Raw genomic sequence first — 16477 nt, forward strand, 5'->3', positions numbered from 1 at the left:
CGAATGCACATAACCCACAGGAGCCCCAAAGTGGTGAGTAAGCACAGGGGCAAAGCGTGACTCATTGTTTCATGGCTGTACTGGGTTTCTGTGTCTTGGGAAGAGCCAACAACTGCAGGGGACCCCTATACTGAACACTGTCCCCACATTTTCCACAGGATGAGTTCATCCTGGAAGAGATCTCGCTGCTGAGGGTGACCTGGGAAGCAAGGGATGGTCTTCTACTGCAATGCAGCTTCCTCCCTGGCCCATATGCAGCTTGCCTGTATGCAGCAATGGTCCCCATGCCCCACACGGCACGGACATGTTAGCCTTAGTGGGACAAGAAGCACAGTAGCTCTGCCAAGGAACCTACGCAAGCGGATTGCCCAGCTTCTGCATGAGACCTTTGAAGAGATCACTGAGGCCGATTACCACAATGTGAGAGAGCACATCAACGCCCTATTCCACATCCAGGCATGCATGCAGCCCTAACCCTCCTCGCCTCAAGAGCCCGCGCCGAACAACTTCCTTCCCAAAATAAAAGCCGCTTATCGGGAACCTCCTCTGGCGTTTGTCCTTCCCCAAGCACCGGCCACCACAACTGGCTACCTTCCTCCTGGCTTGAGAACAGCTTCTGGCTGCATGCATCTAGGGATACTGGGGTGTCTTCCTCCACCTCAGCACCCTCGCTCTCACTTTCCTCCTCCACCTGCCTTGTTGAACTGGGCTCTGAAGTGTCCATGGTGGTCTTTGGAGTGGAGGTGGGGTCGCCCCCAAGTATCGCGTCTGGCTCTTTGTAGAAATGGCAGGTCGCGGGGGCAGCACCGGAGTGGCTGTTTGCCTCGCAGGCTTTGTGGTAGGCATCCCGCAGCTCTTCACTTTAACCCTGCACTGCACTGCGTCCCGGTCATGGCCCCTTTATATCATGTCCCTTGATATCTGCCCAAAGGTATCGTAATTCCTGCAGCTGGAGCGCAGCTGGGACTGGACAGCTTCCTCCCCCAAACAGTGATGAGGTCCAGCACCTCACCATTGCTCCATACTAGGGATCATCTGGCGCGTGGAGACATGGTCACCTGGAAAGATGCGCTGAGAGCACTCCACGCCTGGCTGAGCAAACAGGAAGGGGATTTTCAAAATTCCCAGAGAATTTAAAGGGCGGGTTTGACGGTTGGTCACCTGATGTCAGGACAGTAGAGCTCAAAGTGATGACCAGAATGGCTAGAACAGGCATTGTGGGACACTTCTGGAGGCCAATCAGAGTGCATTAATAGTCCAGGGCATCCACACTGGCGCCGTGGAGCTCCAGCCGGGGAGCTCCTAGCGATATATTTCTCGTCGAGGTGGATCACCAGGAGCTCTCTAGCCATGGAGTCCGAGCGCTCTACGTGCCTTGCCAGTGTGGACGCATCGTGAGTTAGGGCGCCCGGGGTGCTTTAATGTGCTCTAAGTCTCAAGTGTAGCCAAGCCCTCAGGCAAAACCCCAAGGAGGTTTTGACTCAGGCCTGCCAGAGGCACACAATTCAGTAATTTGGGCATTTGCTTCATGACAACCGAGGAATAAGGAATTCAAGAGCTGGGGCTTTGGAAGGATATGGAAGGACGTTTTCTCAGCTGGATTCATGCCAAGGGCTTCCAGGAATCATCAGCAGGTGTTTGAAGAAGATAGATCCCCAGTGAGCCTGTATTTCTCAGGCAAACCTTGGCATGGAGAGGCACAAGGAGATGGAGGGTGAATGGGGGCAGAACTTCTTCCATGGCTCCTACCTCTGGCTGCCTAGACATGGGGGACAAGAGTGGCTGCATCTGCATCCTGGGAAGTGATCAAGTGGCCTGAGCACAGGTGTGGGAGCCAGGAATCCCCAGGGTCTAACACTAACTCTTGCATAACCTCGAGCAAGTCATCTTGGAGGGGCCTGATTCTCAGAAGTGCCAAGCACCAACCACTCCTATTGACATCACTGGAAACTGTGCATGCTCAGCACCTCGGAAAGTCAGCCCCTCAGGGCCACAGAAGCCAATGGCCATACTCACATGTGGCTTCACTGGAGCCAGAGTTTGCCCCTTCAGCCTCTCTGCCCCAGTTTCCCCATTTAAAGTGGGGACAGAGACCGTTACTCACCCCCGCATTTGCCTGGGCACAGGAAGAACAAGTTAATGAACGCCTGCAAAAAAACTTTGAAGTTGCTAGAGAATTCCTGGCCCCCAGCTCAGTGGTGATAAATCTAGCCCCACCACCAGCCATCCCTTCCCAGCCCCTGCTGGGACTGCCTGCTCTGGAGCTCATTGGCATGCAACTGGCTGGAGCCTTGCAGGCTGTACGGATGGGAGAGGTTCTATTTGGTTTGATGAGCCCCAAGGGAGGAGTGAAAAGTGTTGCTCCTCGCCCCTGCCATCCCACTCCCAGTGCACCTGGCAGCATGGACCTGCAGGGGACTGCTGAAATTATTTACAAGCTGCCGCACTGGGCTCCACTCCATCCCTTCGCACAGGGCTCTGTTTGCTCGCTTGCTTTATTTAATGCCTCTTAAATCAGACGATAATTGTCTGCTTAGCCGATGGCCCTCCCTGGAGAGGAATGTTCCTGTTACTTGCTGGCAGGAGGAGAAGCTTGCTCCACTCCGGCCCTGCAGTTCATTCTGTTCCAGAGACTAACAAGCCCCAGCCAGAGACCATTGGCCTCTCATGGATGATAACAGGCTCTGGGCCAAGCCCCAGCTCTGACTTTTGTTTGCGCAAGTCACCTTTGAAGGGCCTGACTTTTCACAGGTGCTAAGCACCCAACGCTCCTGTTGAAGTCAATGGGACTGAGGCGCGCTCAGCTCCTCTGAGAACCAGTTGCTCTGGGACCCAGAAGTGAATGGCCAGTGGCTTCACTGGAGCCAGGATTTCACTCCTGCAGCCCCTCTGCCGCCATCTCTCCTGCTCTGCATGCAGACTTAGTGGAAGGGTATTTGTGCAGCGGTAGGGTGTACAGGGAGGGAGCTGGCTCCCTCCTCGGGGTACAGATCCTCAAAGCCCTTCTGCTCCCCTCTCTGCTGCCTCCCCCCTTCCCCTCCAACTGGGGCTGAAAGTTGGGCATGTTACCTCCTACCCCTCCCTACAACTCCCCCCCGCAACTCAGGGCCCAGCCAGCTCCACAGCAACGGCTTCAAAGCCAAGCGTCTCACCACAACACCGGGACCTTCCTCTGGCTGCTGCAGAGGAGCAGGGGTAGGTTCAGGGTTTGGGGCTTTGGCAGCCCCCCAGAGCAGGAGGGAAAGGAAACAAGCAGAAGATACGAGGTGGGGTATGATTCTGATTCAACGCCTGTGTAAACCAGAGTCAGCGGATTTTCAGAGCGCAAATGCAATCAGAGGAGCCTCAGGCCCAGCGACTGTCACTGTTAATAGCCTTCATAAGTAACCCCTCAGCTATTCTACGAGGCGCAGCACAGCTCTGCCCTACGGTTGCCAGGTGTCCGGTTTTCAACTGGAATACCCAGTTGAAAAGGGGCCCTGGTGGCTCCAGGCAGCAACGCTGACCAGGCCATTAAAAGTCCACTCAGCAGAGCAGTGGGGCTAGCTCCCTGCCTGCCATGGCTCCGCGCAGCTCCCAGAAGCAGCAGCATGTCCCCCTTCCAGCTCCTACACATAGGAGAAGCCAGGGGGCTCTGCGCACTGCCCCCACCCCAAGCGGCCAATAGGAGCTGCGGGGATGATGCCTGCGGGCGGGGCACTATGCAGAGTCACCTGGCCCTGTCTCCATGTAGGAGCCGGAGGGGGGACATGCTGCTGCTTCTAGGAACTGCTTGAGGTAAGCGCCACCCAGAGCCTGCACTCCTGACCCTCTCCCATGCCCTAACCCCCTGCTCCAGCCTGGATCCCCCTACCACCCTCCGAACCCCTCTGCCCCAGCATGGAGCTCCCTCCTGCACCCCAAACCCCTCATCCCCAGCCCCACCTCAGAGCCTGCACCCCCAGCTGGAGCCCTCACAACCCCCACACGTAACAACCTCCTGCCCCAGCACGGAGCCCCCTCCATCATGCTGAACCCCTCAGCCCCAGTCCCACCCCAGAGCCTGCACCCCCAGCCAGAGCCCTCACCCGCTCCAGCACCCCAACCTCTGAGCCAGCCCAGTGAAAATGAACGAGTGAGCGAGGCTGGGGAGAGCGAGCGATGGAGGGAGGGGGATGGAACGAGTGGAGGGGCAGAGCCTTGGAGGAGGGGCAGGGCAAGGGTGTTCGGTTTTGTGCGAGTAGAAAGTTGTCAACCCTAGCCCTGGCCTGGATGGAACAGAGGCAATGGCTGTCTAGAGTATAGAGCAGGGATGGGCAAAATATGGCCTGCAGCCCGGATCCGGCCCATCTAACATTTCTGCCTGGCCCGCCACACTCTTTGGCTGCCCCCTCGCGATCTCTGGGCCACTAAAAGTCCCGCAGCGTAGCGGGGCACTCAGGCAGGCTGCCTGCATTGGCACTGGAAACTGGCCAATGGGAGCTGCAGGGGCGGTGCTTGTGAACACGGGCGGTGTAAAGAGACCCGCTGCCCCGTCCCCCAAGGGGCGAGCAGAGACGTGCCAGCAGCAGCCGGCCACAGCCGCTTCTGGGAGTGGCGTGGGGTTATGGCAGGCAGGCAGCCTGCCTGTGCCCTGCTGCGTCACCGGCCGGGAGCCACCTGTGGAAAACGCCTCCTGGCCAGAGCCTGCACCTCGCACCCGCTCCTGCACCCCAACCCCCTGCCCCAGGTCAGAACCCCCTCCTGCACCCAAACTCCCTCCCAGACCCTGCACCCCCTCCTGCACCCCAACCCTCTGCCCTCGGTCAGAACCCCCTCCTGCACCAAACTCCCTCCCACAGCCCACACCCCTCACCCGCTCCTGCACCCCAACATTCTGCACCAGCCCGGAGCTCCCTCCTGCACCCAAACTCCCGCCAGGACCCCGCACCCCCTCCATTCATATAGTAGAAATGTGCAGCCCGTGACGACTTACAAAAATTCATTGAGCGCAAAAACTATTGCCCCTGCAAAAACTATTGCCCACTCCGGTACAGAGTCTCTGGGCCAAATCCCAAACCGGTGTAAACTGGCATATCTCCACCGGAGCTGTTTGACACCAGCTGAGGATCTGGCCCATGGATTTTAAGGCCAGAAGAGATCTTTATGATCCTCTATTCTGACCCCCTGCATGACACTAGCCAGAGTTTCACCCAATAGGTCTGTGAAGTGTGGCCTAGCACACAGCTCGATGGCACTTCTGTTTGTCTGTCGTGACCATGAGAGGCAGCTCACCCAAACTGTGTGGGCCCTTTAAGGCCTTGCTGTTCCAGCACTCCCATTCAACTCCCACTATCCCCACAGCCTCAGGGGCAGGACCCTGGGGAGTCCAGACTTCTTCTAGCTCATGGAGTGCAGGAAAAGGGACCCCAGTGGTGGTGGGGGGGTCTCACCTCCGTCAGGTTCTGATCTTGCTCCCTGGGTACCATCCTGCCAGCTTGCTGCTGGTGCAGAGTGGCTCCCAGCCCTCCCCCCGTCTGGGCTGCAGCTTCCTAGCCCCACTGCTGCTGCTGGTCAACTAATTAGCCACAGCTGGGGAGGTAGCATCTGTCTCGTAACCCCTAAGCGACTGGCAGAGTGGGCTTTACATGCCCCACCACAAACCAGACATGCCCGATTTCCTCTGAAATCACCATTCGGTCACTCTGGGTGCAGGGGTGAGGCAGTGACCTGGGGATTGGGGGTAGGGTCAGAGTTAGTGGGTCCCTCATTCCACTCCAGTCAGCCCCCATTCAGCCGAGCCCCTCAGCCCCCAACTCTGGCCAAGCCTCTCGCCCCCTGACTCCAGGGAAAATCAGAAATCCAGAAGAGCCTGATTTTAGTGGAAATCACCAAAATCAATAGGGCTCTGCCTGGGGGGAAGGGGAGGGGCAAGGGGCTGGCTGGAATTGGGGCCGAGGAGCCCCAGCTGAGGGGGCACTGACTGGAGCACGGAGAAGGGCCCACTCGCTCTAACTCACCTTCTCCTAGAGGCTTGACCGACATACACAATGAAGCCTGTGACCCTCTAATACTCTGCATCAACCCTGCTAACTGCTGGGTGAACTAAAGGCTTGATGGAGAATCCTGCACGGCCTTGGGAAGCTGCTCCACCCTTGAATTGCCTCCGCTGTTAAAATGTCCATCTCACTTCCAACCTGAACGTTTCTAATTTCAACTTCCAGCCAGTGGATCTTGTTGTGCCTTTGTCTGCTGGATTAAAGGGCCCTCTAATGTCTGACATTGTCTCGCTGTGCGGGTACAGACAGGCAGCAAGCAAGTCACTCCGAGCTTTCTCTTTGATAAACTAAATAAACTGAGCTCTTTAAATCTCTCACTATCAGGCAGATTTTCCAGACCTTGAATCCTTCTGGTAGCCCTTCTCTAATCCCTTCCCAATTTTTTGACATCCCTTTTCTTTGTTGTGCGTTTTGGATTTAACTCTCCCTGCTCTCCTTCCTAAATTAGCAGAATCTCATATAAATGCAACTACAGTTGAAATGTGACTTTAAATATCAAACAAGTGCTGGATTTTTAAATTGATCTGTTTGAAATGAAGAAAAGTCTTTAAAGTGGCTCCTTGTGGAAGTGTTTAAAGTTTCTTTGTGCCCATCTAGCAACCTCAGGGAAATGACATTATACCTCCAAATTCAAATCATAAACTGGAAATGGCCCACCTTGATTATCACTACAAAAGGTTTCCCCCCACCCTTCCCCCCGCTCTCCTGCTGGTAATAGCTCACCTTTCCTGATCACTCTCGTTACAGTGTGTATGGTAACACCCATTGTTTCATATTCTCTGTGTATATAACATCTCCCCACTGTATTTTCCACTGTATGCATCCGATGAAGTGAGCTGTAGCTCACAAAAGCTATAAGGTTCCCCCTCCCCTCCCCCACTCTCCTGCTGGTAATAGCTCACTTTTCCTGGTCACTCTGGTTACAGTGTGTACGGTAACACCCCTTGTTTCATGTTCTCTGTATACATAAATCTCCCCACTGTGTATTTTCCACGGCATGCATCGGATGAAGTGAGCTGTAGCTCACGAAAGCTTATGCTCAAATAAATTGGTTAGTCTCTAAGGTGCCACAAGTCCCCCTTTCCTTTTTAAGCAGACTTTAGTGTTTGTACCCACAGGCAGCCTTCCTGTTGTTTTTTAAATCCATGTATAGTGCTTAGATACCATGGCGATGAGCATTTTATAAATGCTGATAGATAGATCAGATAGGGTTTGACATTGGTTTATGGAACAGGTGGTTTTCAAGGACAGGGATACTCAAAATGTGAAACTCAGACATTAGTCTCTGTCACTGGAGCTCAGAGAGCAAAGAGAAAGCTGAGTGTCGGAGGTATTGGTTGCAAGTCCATACTTGAAGGTGAGTTCAGAAACGCACTTAAAATGAGAATTTAGGCCCAGATCCTCAGAGGTATTTCAGCATCCAGCTCCCATTGACTTGCTCCCGGGATTTGTAAGAGAAATAATATTTCCTCCTCAAATGGCATCCTAAATACCGAAGGGAGGCCAAATGTAGGTTAGTGAAAGTCTGGAGACCTTGATTCTGCAAAGAGTTATGCACGGGCTTAACTTTCCTTCAGCGTGTAGTCTCATAGAAAACAAGGTGGAAATCAACACGACTCCTCACAAGAGTAAAGTTAAGAATGTGAATAAATGTTTACAGGATCAGGGCCGGCGTGTTTTTGTTGAATATATTGAAAGTTAGAAGTATTTTCACTTTTCACATTTTATAATATTTCCTTGGATCTGTCATGATTTATTGGGTGGTTGTTGTCAATAACACAGACATTAAAAATACAAGAAATCTTTGATTAAGCTTCTTTCTCAAATTAAAAAAAATATTTAAATATTCAGATGTCATATTTCATGAAATATACACCTGGCAGACCACAGCCTATCATGCTGGCCAGTGCTGCCTCTTTGTGTCCCCATGCATCCCATCGGTCTGTCTGTGTACACCTGTTGTCTCTTGGCTATTGCCTATTGGATTGTAAGGTCTTTGGGGCAGGGAGCGTCTCTTTGTTCTGTGTTTGTACAGCGCCTAGCACAGCAGGGTTCTGGCCCATGGCTGGGGTTCATAAGCACCACTGAAATACAAATAAAATATAATAATATCACCTTCAACTCTGGCCCATCTTTAGGAGATGTTTTCATTTATTGCTTCGTTGCATCACCTATACCCAGCTGATTTATGGTTGTACCTACACATGTGGGCAGGAAGCAGAGGTTCCCAGTGCCCAAGGCTGGCTGACTTTTCTTGGCCACCAGCTGAAGCAGCCTGCTCACTTTTCCCATTCAGTCACCCGGCACATTGGTGGTGGTGAGATTGTTCCCCGCAGCATGAACGTCTAGCAGGGACCAGCTAGAGGGGAATGGCCAGATCCTGGCTTTGCTGCATAATGCTGCTTGGCAGACTCCACCTAGCCAGCTGATCTGTGCATGGCTCTCAAGGCGAAGCAGCTCAGACACTATGGCGACCTGGCTCTCCAAGGCAGTGAGTCGATGCTTCTCCATCTGGGAATGCTGGCTGAGCTGCTCCTCTGCCGGGGCGTCTATTTCCTCTCCAACAGCAGCTGGCTCTTGAGGCTGGGCATCTTGCCCTGCAACTCTCGCAGACGCAGGTCTGGCTTTCTGTCCTTCTGCCCCGTAGTCTGCAGCTGTCTCTTCAGGTTTTAGACCAGAGCCTTCAGCTCATATCCATCCATTCACGGTGCCCCGAGCAGTTCAGTGAAGCAGGAGGAGGTTCATGCCTAGCATGACCGTGGGTGCAGTGCTATAGTTCATCTTGGTCTGGATGATCCCCTGGCAGCCTAGCTGGACGACTGTGAGCACATACCTCATGTAAAGGAGCTTGAACCCTTTCCCAGTCACAAGCTGTATCCCATCATTGTGGGGGGAGCTGACAGGTCCTGCTGCTGACCGCACCAGAAGAGTCTCTCTTGCAGGAAGGTAGCTCCCTGGGAGCCAGTGTCCAACTGTAAGGGACTGAGGCACTGAGCTGGGCTAGTGTCCACAAGTCCAGGAGTCAGTGAGCAAGGCTGAGTCATTGCTAGAGCCGGGATCGATGGGTCAGAGTCAGGCTGGGGTTGGAGGGTGGTGAGCAGAAAGCGTGGGGAAGTCTGGTGTCACAGCAGTCTGTGTGGTTGCCTAGACAACTTCCTAGGGCACCCTCCAGGGTTAAACAGTAAGCACGGACCAATCAGAGGGGCGCAGGGTGCTGTCACTCTGGACCCTTTTGGGCGGTACTTCCTGCAGTGTCTAATCTCCACCTTGCTCCTTGGCTGTGGCTCTGCATGGTGGTGACGTGGGAATCTCCTGGTGGTGACGTGGGAATCTCCTGGTGGTGACGTGGGAATGTCAGCTGTCCCAGGCTCTGAGCTGTTTTCATCTGGTGGGATTCAACGTCATTCAACTCAGGTGCGAGTCCTACGGATCCTTACGCCAACCACACACCTGTTGGCAGACCACTGAGCTGATGGGGCCAACAGGACCCTGGCCCAGGAACTTTGACGGCTCCCAGTCGGGTGTGGGACCAACGGCTGCTCATCCGAGGCTTGGCTCTGGGCCGTGAGGCCTCCGTTGAAGGGCCAGGTTTCTCAGCACTGCTGCTGTGCCGTCACCTCTCTGGGAGGACAAGCCGGGTAACGTGCGTAACCAGACAGTTCCTGGTACAGACCCTCAGCCTCCGTCCTGCATCAACGCTGCCTTTGTCCAAGATTATTTAAAAGCAGTATCCATAGCCCTACGGGGCAGAGTTAGGGTGGCTGGGCACTGGACAGTGAGGCTTCTTCTGTTTCATGGTCCGTGCACACGAAGTGGCTGTGAAGGGCAGAGGTGGATGTGTATGTTTAGTTTGTGACTATTATAGGTTTTAATGTCTGGAGCCGTATTATGGGGGAGTTTCATGGTACATCGTTTTTGGAGACCGTGCGGCCTAGACTCGGATAGATCACTAGACAGGGACTCTGGATTGCTGGGGTCTATTCCTGGCTTTGCCACTAGCCTGCTTTGGAAAGTCACTTCAGCTCTTTGGAAGTCATGAGACCAACCTCCTTTGAGGTGAAAAGTGCGAGAGAAATGGAAGGGGTTATTACTGATATGTATTTAGCCACTTGAACTGTAACTTGCTGAACATTTCTGGCCGATAATGACAATACAACATTTATATTTAGATAGCACCTATTCGCCAAAAGAGAATAATCCTAAAGCATTTGCAGAGGGCCAGTTATTCTCTTTCAATATACCACATATAAGGATCACTGCTTCCTCACTGAAATTGAGCCACCTCTGGAGTGGAATGCAGCCCGCATCTATCCCAGAAACACCCGCTTTTGACGGAGAGAAGTGAAGAATAACTTCCCTAACTGAAAAGTCTCCAGGAGTTCAGGGAGGCAGAACGGAACTATCTATGTTGGAATTTGATGAGGACATCAGAGGGCCTCATCTCTGCGGGAAGCTTCCACTGGCTCTTTAATGGCCACAGGTGACACGGATCTCAATATCGCATCTCATCCAGCAGACGGGGCTTCTAGCAGCACAGTGATTATAACTTTATTTCTAAAGCATTTGGGTCTCTTGCCAACAGAATAAAGACATAATTAAAATACAGTAGAAACTTCCACCACCTCTTAAACTCAAACAGATAAAGAGAATCACGTGTGACCAGGACACACAGCCAGAGGGAGGGGGACAGGTGAGAAGATAATAAATAAGGGGCCATAATAAACTAACAACTTTGGTACAAAAAAAAGCCACAGGGTGTATTTAGCAAGACAAATGCCCAGGATTCCTAACCATCAGGTCCAACACAGCAAACCTGCCCATTGCCTGCCAGTCTGAGACCCTACAATGGATCTGAGTGGTCCAACTGGCCAGATTACCTTGCTCTGAGATCATGAACAAAGCTGGGCAACTCCACAGGAAGAGCCAGGACCCAGACTTAAGCCTACTGGTGATGCTGCTAACATCCAAGTGAACCTGGAATTCATGTGCAACAACTTTCTCAGTTACATTCCTGGGAAGAGGTGGGTTGCGGCCATTGCAAGCAATCTGGCATCAAAAGGTGGCTTCTAGAGGAGCATGGTGAGCTCTGGGGGCATAAGGATGGTCAGCAGCCTCCCTTAGGCTGTGATCCAATGCTTAGCAAAGTCAGTGGACAAACTCCTGGACACTGGATAAGGCCTTGTAGTATTGACAGTGCCTGATAGGTCCACATGCTTTAAGCAGCCAAGATGGATTTAAACAAACAAAAGGAAGTATTTCTTCACACAACACACAGTCAATGTGTGGAACTATTTGCCAGAGGATGTTGTGAAGGCCAAGACTATAGCAGGGTCCAAAAAAGAACTAGATACATTCACGGAGGATAGGTCCATTAATGGCTATTAGCCAGGATGGGCAGAGATGGTGTCCCTCTGTTTGCCAGAAGCTGGGAATGGGTGACAGGGGATGGATCCCTTGATGATTACCTGTTCTGTTCGTTCCCTCTGAGGCACCTGGCATTGGCCACTGTTGGAATACAGGGTAGATGGACCTTTGGTCTGACCCAGTCTGGCCTTTCTTATGTTGTAATGGCAAAGGCTCAGAACTTCTTGTGATGAACCTCAGAAAACCCAGCAGATGGAAATGACATTGAATCCCACCAGATGAAAACAGCTCAGTAGGTGCCTTTGGGTCTTTCTCTCAGCAGTGACAAAGCTCAGCCTAAAGCGGATCACTCTAATGTGCAAAGAATGCCACAAACCTGCCAGAGAGACCAGCTCAGGGAATTCCCAAGGGGAAGATGCCTGTGTAGATTATTCTAACTGTGCATGGCCTGAGAGAATCCATCTGGATAGCTTCTCACAGTGTCTAAGGACAAGGAACAGCTCTTTATCTCAGCCATAGCTCTTCTGTAAGATCACTGTGCCGAAGAACACACTCCAGTGGCATCCCAGCATCTCTGTTGCCATGCTGGGGTCCCAGCTTAGTACTGACTCAGAGGAAAGAAGGCCACCTACTGAATTACCAGTGTCACCTCTAGGCCCTAAGCTGAGATCCAAAGGGACAATGTCCCAAGAACATAGGACAACTGAAGAGTGTCTGGGCTGAAGTGTGAATGGGAAGTTGCTCACAGATTCTGCAGAGTCCCATGGGAACTGCCCTGATAGGAAGGACAGTCCAGAGGGACTGAGACATGGACTGTAAGGAGACGTGGTAGGAGGTGATGGGCACTCAGTCCTCCTGGACAGAGGTCCAACTGGAAAGACTCCTGAGGTGAACTAAGGCAGACCACAAGCACAGGGCCACCTCTGGGCACACGCAACAAGAGGGACTCCTTGTCCTTTGTGCAACCAATTATTATTACTAACTGTAATTAACAATCATGTTTTGCACTCTTAACCCCCCCCCAAACACCTTTATCCAGGCATCTCAGCCACCTTTACAGCCCTTAATGATCAAACCAGGAAGGCAGTTCAGCTAGTATAATCCCCATTTTGCAGATGGGGAAACTGAGGCACAGAAAGGGGAAGTGACTTGGCTAAGGTCAGTGGCTGAGCCAGACACTGCACTCAGGGGACAAAAGGTATCAAATCCAGTCTCTGGGTACAGCACTCACTGTAAGCTATGTAACTGTTGTGATGCACTGAGATTGCCCGGTGCTGTGCATGGTATCCAAACCTAGAGGGATAGACAAATTAAGGCCTAGACACCTGGTCATGACTCCCCAGCAGGGATTTCCCTACACACCCCCTGAATTTCCCCAACACCCACCCCAGTTTTGTGAACTAGTTACATGCAGTGTTGTCAATTTAGTGATTGTTTGGAAATTTGAATTGAAATTGAAACATTAATACACACTTTAAAAGCACATAAAGTGTATGTTAAAATACATGTATCTGAAAAAGTATAACAGATTTTAAAAGAATGAACATGGACTAGCTTCCTTATACAGCTGTTGTTTTCTATGACAATGTCAGTACATTCATTTCGGTGATGTTGGCCAACCTAATCATTTCAAATTATGATTTGTAAGCAAACTCTAAATGAGCTCTCCCTGACAGCTGGGAGTGATGGGCTGGGGGAAAAGGCTTCGGGACCAGATTGTATTTACATTCACACCTAATCTACCTAGGTAGCCAGCAAACAGAGCTGTGTTGCCCGAGTGATAGATTTTGGCTGGGGTTGGGTTACAAATCACTTGAATGCAGGCAGAGGGGGAGCTGTAATGAAATGTTGTTGTTCTTATTGTCGGAGTAAAGGGCAGGAGAACTGTACTTAGCCTGTGCTGACTGAGGGCATCGAGAGAGAGGGTGGGGACAGGTGTTTTGCTTGATGCTCTGCCTGAGTCACAAGGACTATTTGACCTGCCCCTCTCCCAGGCTCCATAGATAGTCTTTTGTTCTCCATATTTCCCTGCTGGGAGGTCCCACGGTGACTCTCTCTCTGCATCGTGGGGGGCCTGTTCTTTTGGGACTCCTCCCTGCTACCCCCGTATGACTGTTCACAAACTCGTCGGCCAGCTGCCCTGCGTACTGGGGGTTCTCGAGCTTTTTGTCTACCAACCACAGCCTCAGGTCGGAAGGGCACTGATCATACAGTTGCTCCAGTACAATTAGATCAAGCAGGTCCTCTTTAGCTTGGGCCTCAGCTGTCCACTTGCGGGCGTATCCCTACATCCGGTTGACCAGTTGTAGGTAGGTGACCTCAGGCGTTTTACGCTGACTCCGGAACCTTCTCCGGTACATCTCGGGGGTCAGCCCAAACTTACGGAGCAGGGCCTTTTTCAACAGTTCGTAGTCCCCTGCCTCCACCCCTGTCATTCAGCTGTACACCTCCACGGCTTTGGGGTCCAGTAAGGGGGTGAGAAACTGGAGCCTGTCTGCAGGGTCAACCCTGTGCATCTCGCAGGCATTCTCAAAGGCCGTCAGGAAACTATCTATGTCCTCCCCCTCCTTCCACTGGGCCAGAAAGCACTTATCAAAGCTCCTTGCAGTCTTGGGTCCCCTGTCACGCACCGCAGCCGGGGCCCCACTGCTCCTCAGCCTGGCCATCTCCAGTTCATGCTGTCTCTGCTTCTCTTCATGCTGCCCCTGTTTCTCCTTCTCCTCCTGCTCATGCTGACGTTGCCTCTCCTTCTCCTCCCGCTCAAGCTGACACTGCTTTTCATGATCCTCTAGCTCCCTCATTTTCATCTCCCTCTCCCATTCCAGCCGCCTCCACTCCAGGGATGGGGAGCTCCGCCGGGAGGATCCCCTGCTGGCTGCCGGAGTCAGGGTGCTCTTGGTATTCGCTGGGCTTCCCCCAACCCCTCCCCTAGGCATAGGTAGGAAGGGTCTCAGGATGTCCTTGGCAGCAGTCTGACCCCTCCCAGCCCTGTCAGGCCCCAGGGCCCACGCTGCGTCCACTGGGCGGCTTCCCTCAGGAACAGGGATCGGGTCATCCAAGCGATCCCTCTCCTCCAACTGGGCAATCAGCTGTTCCTTGGTGGACCCCCCAGTGCGCAGCCCCCTCTGCTTGCACAACTCCACCAGGTCACTCTTAAGGAGTTTAGCGTACATCTCCCTGTTGGCCACTCGCAGGCCTGTGCAGCTTTCTATGGTTTCCAGGAAGAACCCCTAGGGTGCCAGTCCTTCTTGAGGTCACCTTCTCTTTGCCAGGGTCGAGCTGCAGACTCCTCCGCCCCTGGGACCGCTTGCTGCAATCCCCCGGGGGACCCTGTTACTGCAAAAGTCCTTCTCTCTGGTCACACACTCCCAGGAGTTAACCGCCCCCTGAAACTGTCTCTCTCTGAATCTTCAGCACGCCTGGTCCCCGTCAATCCCCCTTCGTTTTACTGTTCCCCAGTCACTTACCGCAGGAAGCGCTGTTCATGGGGTGCAGTAGATCCCACCGCTACCACCAGTTGTCACGGAGTGTGGGGGAGTCCAGGGCCTGCACTCCTCTTCCTGGGATTCACTGAGACTCTCAGCCAGCCAGTAAAACAGAAGGTTTATTGGACAACAGGAACACAGTCTAAAACAGAGCTTGTGGGTAAAACCAGGACTCCTCAGTCAAGTCCTTCGGGGGGGCAGGGAGCTTAGACCCCAGCCCTGGGGTTCCCTACATTCCACCACCCAGCACCAAACTGAAACCAAACCCACCCCCAGCAAGCTCTCTCCTGCAGCCTTTGTCCAGCTTCCCGGGCAGAGATGTTACCTCCCCCTCCTGGCTCAGGTGACAGGCTCTCCGGTCTCCCATCCCCAGTGAAACTCCCCTGCCACTTTCCCAGGTCAACACTCCTCCCTCCCTGCTGCGTCACAATAGTCTTTTGTTCTGTTAAGTGACCACTGCAGCTGAAATAGTCTCTAAGGTGCCACAAGTACTCCTTTTCTTTTTGCGAATACAGACTAACACGGCTGCTACTCTGAAACAGGTCTAAGCACTTAGTCCTGCTGTGGGACAGTGTTTCTATGGAAGACACAGCCCAGCCTGCACTAGCAGTGAGGTTCCCCCACTGAGAGCTCAGCTGAAATCACTGAGAGACGGTGAAACCTCAAGAGACCAACTCACAGAGGTCTCAGTTGCAGGTGGCAGCAGAAGGTGACGGCGCAGGGCCATTGGCAACAGAGTGGTGGAGTGAACAGTGGCACAACAAACAACAGTGGCCAGAGCGAACAGTGAGCAGCTGGTACCTTCTTGCCCCCCACAGGGAGGTGAACTCATGTGAAAGCAGCTCTGAACTCTGAGTCTCCACTGACAAGGACAACACCGGTGAGTGTTAACGAGGCTGTTAAGAATGCTGGAGACACAACACAGTTCATGTGAACAAACATGGCTGTGGCATCCTACCTTCTATTTAGGCAAGAGATACCGCACACTGCAAACTGTAGGCCAATGTTAAGTGCATTGTCACTTGCTCATCCTGAAGTTGAACACTGGTTCCAAACAAGACCAGCAAATGCTCACTATCTTTCTGCAAGAAACTCAACTGACTGGCTAGAAGCATATGATGCAACAGTGAAAGACACAACAGTTGAAAAAGTGAAGAACTCCCTCACCACATTCAAAAAATTTGCACACATGGCTGATGAATGCACCGATGCAAATGGGTATTAAGTCATTCTGTATGTTATTTTGATGTCAGTGGTAGGCCAGTAGATGCATTTCTAGATGATCAAGTTATAGAAGTTAAAGCCAGCAAGTTAAAGAAGTATGGGCTGGATGAATGGACTATAAGGTGGATAGAAAGCTGGCTAGATTGTCGGGCTCAACGGGTAGTGATCAATGGCTCCATGTCTAGTTGGCAGCTGGTATCAAGCGGAGTGCCCCAGGGGTCGATCCTGGGGCCGGTTTTGTTCAATATCTTCATTAATGATCTGGAGGATGGTGTGGATTGCACCCTCAGCAAGTTTGCAGATGGCACTAAACTGGGAGGAGAGGTAGATACGCTGGAGGGTAGGGATAGGATACAGAGGGCCCTAGACAAATTAGAGGATTGAGCC

Source organism: Lepidochelys kempii, chromosome 15 (genome assembly GCF_965140265.1).
Source record: "Lepidochelys kempii isolate rLepKem1 chromosome 15, rLepKem1.hap2, whole genome shotgun sequence".
NCBI lineage: Eukaryota > Metazoa > Chordata > Testudines > Cheloniidae > Lepidochelys > Lepidochelys kempii.